This window comes from Pteropus alecto, unplaced genomic scaffold, assembly GCF_000325575.1.
Source record: "Pteropus alecto unplaced genomic scaffold, ASM32557v1 scaffold152, whole genome shotgun sequence".
NCBI lineage: Eukaryota > Metazoa > Chordata > Mammalia > Chiroptera > Pteropodidae > Pteropus > Pteropus alecto.
The window spans coordinates 949,052-957,813 of record NW_006432227.1 but is presented as its reverse complement, the minus strand read 5'-3'; the positions used below and the strand labels follow the sequence as shown (position 1 = coordinate 957,813).

General features: G+C 42.3%; 1 pseudogene; it reads right to left on the bottom strand.

Moving 5' to 3' along the window:
- Nucleotides 1-5,358: 5,358 nt before the first annotated feature.
- LOC102879564 lies at nt 5,359-5,991 on the bottom strand (annotated as a pseudogene).
- Between the last annotated feature and the right edge of the window lie 2,771 nt (nt 5,992-8,762).

Here is an 8,762-nt window from a genome sequence, read left to right as displayed (position 1 = left end):
AAGTGACTCTAAAATATACCAAATACCGAGTACAGGAACAACAATAGTCCAGCTTCTTTACCCAGGCTTGGGGGGGTTTTCACAGGAAAAATAAACTTAGCAGACTTGGGAATCCCCAAGAATTACTGTGTCTGGCAGTAGGGGTTTACAGTCTAGCAGTATGGTTTTACTTCCTCTGGAGCAATGCATTGTTTCAAAGTGTGCTGTCTGAACACTAATGTTCCAAAGAAGTGCCCTAGCTGGTGAGGAGAAGGTAGCGGGGACACCAACACCGGTATTTTTCTTATGTATTACAGATTCTGCTGCTATTAGAAAAAAAAGTCATAAACCAGGGCAGTAGACCAGGATTGGTTTGGACTGAGTTAAGCTTCATCGGTAGGCTTGATTATTAGGCCATTGTGCTGAGATGCTGAAGCAGCCTTGATTTTAACTCGAATGTGATCTGTCAACAGAACTCTTCGAACAGACCATTTGTTGTCCCCTAATATGTGCTTTCTACTTCTCTTTCTGCATTTCTAACTGGGCCCATTGGATAAAGGCTTCCAGCTTCCCTGACATGTAGGCATGGCTGTGTGACCAAGTTGGTGCCATCATTACCTTAAGGGGCAGTTCAGCTTTCTGGATTATACCCTCATCTCCCCCTCTTCCCGTCAGCTGGTTTTTGGTTCTGGTGGTGACAGAGCACCTTGGGCCATGAGAATAAGGATAACACCACACGAATGATGGAGCAATAAGATGTATTTTCATGATAATTCAAAAAATTGCTACTTATTCATTACTGCTAAAAAAAAAAAAAAAAGTGGGAGATACTCAATAATGTTAGGTAGATGAAGCCTGGTTCTAGGTGAGGCTCTTGAAACTGAAGTGCCCTACAGCCATCCTAATTAATCACGCAAAAGGTATTATTTAAGATGCTTTGGGCTATAAGTAATAAGCCTTGCTGAAAGTAGCTTAAAAACATAGGAGTCGAAAAAAAAAAATGATGTCACTTCTCAAGAAATCCAGAGGTAGGGAGTCCCCATTGTTAGGTGGTTGTCGTTGGCAAATTGCCGCTATGACAATTTACCATCAACTTGAAGGCTTAAAACAACCACATTTATTCTCTTACAGTTCTGAAGACCAGAAGTCCAAAATCAGTTTCACCGGACAAAAGTCAGTGGGCAGGGCTTTCTTTCTGGAGGCTGTAGGGGAGAACCTGTTTCCTTGTCTGTTTTAGCTTCTGGGGGACTTCTGCATTCCATGGTTCATGACCCCTTCCTCAAATCACTCCAACCTCTTGCTTCTGTCATCATATCTTTTATTTCTGTAACCAAATCTTCCTCTGAATCCCTCTTGTAAGGACGCTCGTGATTACATTTAGGGCTCACCTGGGTAATCCAAAATAATCTCTTAATCTCAAAATCATTAATTTAATCACATCTACAAAGTCCCTTTTCTTATATAAGGTAAGATTTGCACCTTCTATGGTTTAGAACCGTCATCTTACATAGTTGTTACAATATTATGGACTATATTCTCTATATCGTACATTATATCTTGTGACTATATTTACAACTGGCAGTTTGTACTTCTTAATCCCCTTTCCTCTCTCGTCACTGCCCTCCCCTCTAGCAACTATCAGTTTGTTCTCTATGAGTTTGCTTCTGTTTCATTTTGTTTGTTTATTTGTTTTATATTTTAGATTCTACATGTAAGTGAAATCATATGGCAGTTGTCTTTGACTTATTTCACTTAGCCTAATGATAATACCCTCTAGATCCATCCACGTTGTTGCAAATAGCAAGATTTCATTCCTTTTTTTTTTTTTTTAAGGCTGCTGTTCAATCATTTTCAATGTTTTGCAGCATCTCCCTTCATGGTTTTAGGTCACTTTGGGGCTCTAAGCATCACATCCTCATGAGGCCTTGTCCACAGCAACAAGGGGGGATGTTCCCATCCTTTGTCTTCAGTTATCAAGGGCCTTTTCCAGAGGTTCTCATATAAGCCTCAGCAGGTCCTAAGAGCCAGGGCTGGGTTGTCTGCCTGTGCTCTAGCTACAAATGTGACTAAGAATTTGCTAGTCTGGCATTTTTAACTTGTACAGCAGGATGTGGGTACTGCTGCTCAGAGAGAGAGAATGACTGCCAGAGAGGCAACAACTCACTCTCGAAGGTCCTGCAGGTATGTTTACCCCCGAAGAGCCCTTATTTCTAGGCAGCCATAAAAAGCATGTGAGATGAGAAAATAATCATGTTTATTTCCAAAAAAAAAAAATTCTATTTAAGTGTCAACCATGGTTGGAAGAAAAGACGTTTAATATCTGTGTGTGTCTAAGCATGCTCGCACAAAGCACCAAACATAATGTGTAACAATTATGTTTGTCCTTTTGTTCATTCAACCGATATTTGAATCACCTTCTCTGTGCCAGACTTGTCCCTCAAGGGCTGGAGTTACAAACATGAATACAAAAAGATCTCTGGTGTCAAGGAGGTGCTGGACCACTGTGAGAGAGACAGACAATCTAAGTGAAGAAATCGTGTCTCCCAGATGGAGACATAAGATGGTGGGATGATGTGCAGTGATGCTTTATGGAACCCAAGGGCTGTCAATCTTCAGAAAGTATGGAAGCAGGAAATAAACCATCAGGAGCCAGGACTGGCCGATGGTCTCCCACTTTCCCGCTTCACAATTTCTTCTCTCCAAGCCAGCTCTCTTTCTCCTTTTCTGTCTACGTGACTGTAGTTGGCCACCCTACAACTGACGGACTCCCCTACAATTGGCTGTCCCACCGTCGTATGGTGAGGCCATCCTACAGGTGCTACAGCCCAAGAGGGAGACTTGTAAGTGTAAGACACACCCACACACACGTACCTCTCAGAGATGACGACAGGGAAGAGAAAAGTGGGGGCAGGCAGAGGCAGTGGTTGTAATTTGAGTCACTTAAGTTAGCTCTCTGTACCCACTTTTAGACAGCTTGTTCTAGTTCTCAGAGCCTGGAAAAGAGTGAACAAAAACCTTGCTGGGTTTGGAGAAGGAAGGTGCCGCCCACTGTTCTCCCCAAGAAGCACTGGAGCAGCCTGCCACATGGAAGCTCATGGCAGGTGTGGAGGTGTGGAACTGGCCCAAGGCCAGACCCTGTTGTTTTTTGGATAAAGTAGGAAAAGTTCCTGCACAGAAATAACAGACATAAATAAAATAAAATAAAATAAAATAAAATAAAATAAAATAAATAAAATAAAATAAAATAAAATAAAATAAGCACCCATAAACACTACTTCCTGCTTAAAAATACAATAATAAATAAAATAAAATAAAATAAAATAAAATAGAGATCAAGTAGTTCTAGCTTCTCAGAGTAAATCAAAGTAATTTTCTGATGTCGCTTCAGGAAGGAGGAGGTTGAGGTGCTATGCCTGAGGCCATGGTCATCCTGAAACTCTTTTAAAAGTTCCCTTTCTGTAACCAATTACAAGGTCAATGCTTTTATCATGAGTTAGTCTTTCTGGGGTAGACATTTCAGATCTCAAAGACAAGGAAACTTTAGGAAAGCTCAACTTCATCACTGGGGAAGGTGAGAGCAGTTAAAGGGGGGACAATATCTTTGCTGTTTTTAGCTGGCATTTATCCCCAAAGCTAACACATATTTCACTTCGACTTCAAATTAAATACTTGGGGTAGTAGGTGCAAAAGCTCATCTTGTTTTAATGTGAAAGCTCATCATTGTTCCCTTCCTCAGCAGGTTCCAGAGGCCTGAGGCTGTCCTCATGGGAGAGGAATTCACACTCGGTTCATTCTTCTCTGTAGGGAAGGAAGGTGAAGTAATATGTTTTGAAAAAGTGGATTCTTTCTGCCCTAGGAGAAAGTGGGTCAAAGGGGAATCACCATTTCTTCTCTGCTGTTTGGGATCTCTAGTTTTAGAGGGTGGTGGGAGTTGCTACTGCTGGGCCATTAAGGCAGTTTCAAGAAGGATAAGGAAAATAAAGAAAAAGAGAATTAAAAAATAAGCTGTTTGGTGAGTGAAAGCCAGGGATTCTGAAAAGTTGGAGGTAGTGGTGACAGGGGCTGCTGCCCACGAGAGGCCACGTGATGGCCCCCGGAAGAGGACCATTTGGAGGCCACTCTTGAGTTCCTGTCCTGCCAACCTTCCTATGTAGCTAAGGCAGTTTTCACTCCACATACTGGCTTTCTTTATTTTTATAACAACTTAATTCCGAGTACCTAATCTATTGGAACTTCGCACTCAATACCCTCCCTGCCCCTTCTACCGGCTCCTGCCATTTATCTGAATTTGAATCTGCATCTGGAGGGCCTATGAACACCAAGGTGTGATGATGGTGGCAGTGAAGGCCCATTTAATCTTCAAGTCATCTGTTCATGTAGATGTGTACTAAGACTGTCCCGCCAACGTACCAATCACGCAGGTGGCCCTGGGATGGCCCTCATTCCTGTCTGCTTAGTTCCTTCAAGTCCCAAGGCCTTTCCCACGCTATTCCATGCTTGCTTAGTCTTGAGGGCATAGGGATCCCTCTGAAGCAGTTACTTTCTCTCTGCAGCAGTTAGGGCACAGAACTCCCGTCTCTGGGCCTCAGTGATTTTTTGCCTGTCCCTCCTTTCACTGAACACGAAGCAATTTTTTTTCTGGTGTGGAAAAGGCCTCCCTCCCCCAATCCCCCTTCCAAACGTTTGTCTCTCCACATGCCTCTCAGCACCACTATGGGCTTTAGGCTTTCAGAAGCCACAATCAGGAAGGAGTCTGTCTGTCTGTCTTTGTCTCTTGCTCTCATCCCCTTTAGTTTTTTCCATCCTCTCATATCCCTCCCAAATGGATGGTGTTAAATACTATTTGCTAAAAATGAGAATAGGTAAAAGAGAAAAATACATGGAAAAAATTAGTTAGGCCTTCAAAATATTATACATACACCTGGGTGGCAACCTCTTGTCATCGATCTGGAATTAAACCAGTTGAAACATCTGGAATCAGAATCACCTGTGTGCTTGCTACACATGCAGATTCCTGTGCCCCACTCAAAGTCTACTGAATCAAAATCTTTTTCCAGGCAATTATTTTTTTAATTAATTATTTTATTTCAAGATACTTTATTTTTAAAATAGGTCACAATGCTAAGCTTCTGACCCGTTCTGCCAGTGTACATGCTATAAATGCTTGCTCAGCAGTTGAGAGGCACTCTTTAGTAGCAAGTTCGAAAACTGAATAAAAATCCAGGTAAAACAAATATTCAAATAGTTTCCATAGGAACACAGCCAAGTGTGACCCTATCTCTTAGTCTTCCATATTGGTCTATCTGTGCCAACCCTACTTATAAAGACATTTCGAAACTAGCAGTAATGAAATTAAATGGTCCCCACAAATCCCTTTATTCAAGTTACGATTAACAGCTCTAAGAATGGCATCTGCACATTAACACCAGCTGAAGCACAGGCTGCTGGGTGGCGTGTCATCCCACTCTCTCAGGCACAAGTCACGGGTAGAGTGCTGACATCCCGCTCCTCTATTTTGGGTGGGAAGTTTTGGTTCTGGATTTGCTGCATCAATTGCCATGTTGGCCCTGACATCACATAGTGGGTAGTTGGCCTCTGGAATCCATCGAAAGTAGAAGCGGCAGCAACAGTGTAAGCACCTGTGTTTTCAAAGAGCATCTAGTTACCCACGTGCAGCTTGGGCAAGCCACAGTGCTCAATAATGTGGTTGAGGCCATCACACGTCGGTCCCCATATGCTGGACGAATAACACTTCTCAATTAGTTTGGGCCTCTTCTGCAGAAGGGCCTTCGATCATAGAGAATACGATTAGATGATCTGTATGCTCCATCACTCACATAATACATAAAGTTTTTTTTTGCTTCATTCATGTTCAGCATCAGAGCCTGTTTGTTCCTTTGACATGAGACTTTTGGCAATGATATTAACTGCAAGTGTGAAAGCTGATGCAATTTCCAGGCAATTCTTATGCACACTAAAGCTTGAGACTATCTTAGTCCCAGCCTTAGCCATATCATCTACTTGGTTTTAATATTAAGTTGTGCTTGTTCCCAAGCTGGTTCAGAGCACTTCAAGGTGCATTCAAATTACATGGGATCTTATTAGTTTGGCTGTGGGACTTGAGATTCTGCATTTGTAATAAATGTTCAGGTGATGCTGCTGCTGGTTGGCGGTCCACTTTGAGTGGTAGTGTTAAAGAGTCTATGTTGATATCCTTTGCAGACTTGTGAAGCCATCTCAAGACTTTTCAAGTCCCTGGTGCCAGTGGCTTGCATGAACTGGATTAGAGATTGCTACACCCTAGAAGATAGTGTGCTTTGTCGCCTGGTCTCTACCCAGTGGTCATACAGACTCATTTGCCTCTCTACTCTCCCCTTCCCTCCCCTTGCTGACCTGCTATTCCCACCCTCACTCTGCTATCCCTCCTCTGCCCTTAAGGGGTAACTCCACTGTCATCCCCTGGTCTTCCTCACACTCTGGGCCTCCTCTAACGGTACATAAATAATCGAACATCTCTAAAAGAGCTTTAAATTTGCTAATAGGTAAGTCCTTCCTCCTGGGAGAAAAGGGGAAATGAAACATGAGCAAGCAAATAAAGGTGAGTCAAGAGTTCTTTTTTTCTCTTTTGGTCCACCATCGGTGGGAAAAAACATTACAGATTCCTACATTAGCCTTGACTTTGAAAGAAGAACTGAGCCTGTGGGAACTCCTGCCCCTTTCTGATAGGTGGAGGGAAAGGGAACCCCAAAGTTGCTTGCTTTATTCCTCAAATCCTTGGGGAGTGGCGGAGAGAGTTATAGAACTTAAAAAGTGGTGAGATTCTTTTCTGCAGCCTGGAGAACTTCTGAGGTTGAAACTAGCATGTCTTTAATTTTTGTTAGTTAATAATAAGAAAGCAGGTCTAAACTAGAGGAACAGAGAAAGCCAGACCTTTGGTGCTCTCCAGACATGGAGAACCATCAGTCACATCGAAAGGTCTAATGGAATGGAGTGAAGCCACCAGTGATCAGTGGACTGTCACGACAATGGATCTAGAAAGAGACCCCTGACCAGATGGTTGCTGATCTGTGGTCCTGGACTAGAGTGAGAGCCCCAGGGCCTGGGAGGATAATCATGAAAGTCACCAACCAGTCAAAGATAGGACCTCTCAGAGCAGAGACGCCCAAACTAGGGGGTGCAGAAAGCTCCATCAGCATCACCTGGGAGAAATTTAATAATAATGATTTCAACATCCACCCAGAGAGGTTGATCTAGCAGGTCCCAATGAACTATATTTAAAAAATATTCTTTGAGCGATTTTTGACCCACAGTCAAGTTTGAGAACCAATGTCTTAGCACGTGATTTGCCCAATTTTTTTGCAGAAAATTTTATTCTTTAGATAAATATTTATCAAACAACCATTATATGCCATACATTGTTCTAAGCCCTGGGCAAGCGGTCTTGAATAAGACTGACAAGATCCTTAGAGTTCCAAGATATGAAACAGATAAAGATAAGAAGGTATTTTTTAGGAATTTAACATTTTATCATTTGGCAGAAAATATTATGTTTTACTAAACCCCTGAAGAACCATTGGATTCTGTAGTGCACAGTTTGAGAACCATTCCCTTGGGGGGCTGAGAAGCAGCTCGAGGCAATCAAACCAGAACAGGCAATTCTGTTTCCTGGTTGATAAGGTGAAGACACCTCATGGTCATATTGTGAGTTACAAAAGAACCAAACACAGAGAGTATGGAGTACAGGGCTTGGTGCGCAGCTGGCCCTCACTTCATTTTCATTCTCTTCTCCTGCTCTTTACTTGGGGACAGCTTACCTAAGTAAGAGGGCAAGTGACAGAAGGGAACAAAAATATACCCGGAAATGCATCGTAAGAGGGATCTGCTGTTCAGGGGGATAATGGGGAGCACAAAATGCAGAGGCCAAGAAAAGACCCAACTATAGCAAGGAGTAACCGCAGATGTAAAATGGTGCAGCTGCTGTGGGAAACGGTCTGCAAGTTCCTCAAAAAAGTTAAACATAGTGCTACCATATGACACATCAAGTTTACTCCTTGGTATAGACCCAAGAGAAAGGAAGACACATGTCTACACAAAAAGCTGCATACCAAAGTTCCCAGCAGCTCTATTCATAATAGCTGAAAGTGGAAACAACCCGAATGTCCATGGAGTAGTGAATGGGAAACAAAATACAGTATATTCACACAGTGGAATGTTATTCAGTCATAAAGAGGAATGAAATATTTATAGGTACAACAGCATGGATGAACCTTGAAAACGTTATGCAGGGTGAAGGAAGCCAGTCACAAAAGGCCACACATGGCATGATTCCACTTATATGAACTGTTCAGAGTAAGATATTCTACAGATAAAGAGAGTAGGTTAGTGGTGTCCAGGGGCTGGAGGAAAGAGGGAATGGGGAATAACTACTAATGGACATGGGGTTTCTTTTTGGGGTGATGAAACATTCTGAAATTAGATAGTGGTGATGGCTGCACAATCGTGGGAATATACTAAAATCCACTGAATTGTACACTTTAAAAGGGTGAATTTTGTTTTATGTAAATTATATCTCAATAAATGTTTTTCTTTCTTTTTTTTTTTTTTTACAGAAGCGACCACGAAGAATAAAGTCAATCCATGTTCTGTGGATAAAAACTAAGAAAAAGCTCAGAGCCTCAGTTAGAACCCACCAGAGGATGCATACAGGGGCCCAGGGTTCAAGCCTTTGTGTTTTGGGGCTTGAAGAATTTATCCATCTCTTAGAAAAGAGAGATTGGTGATTA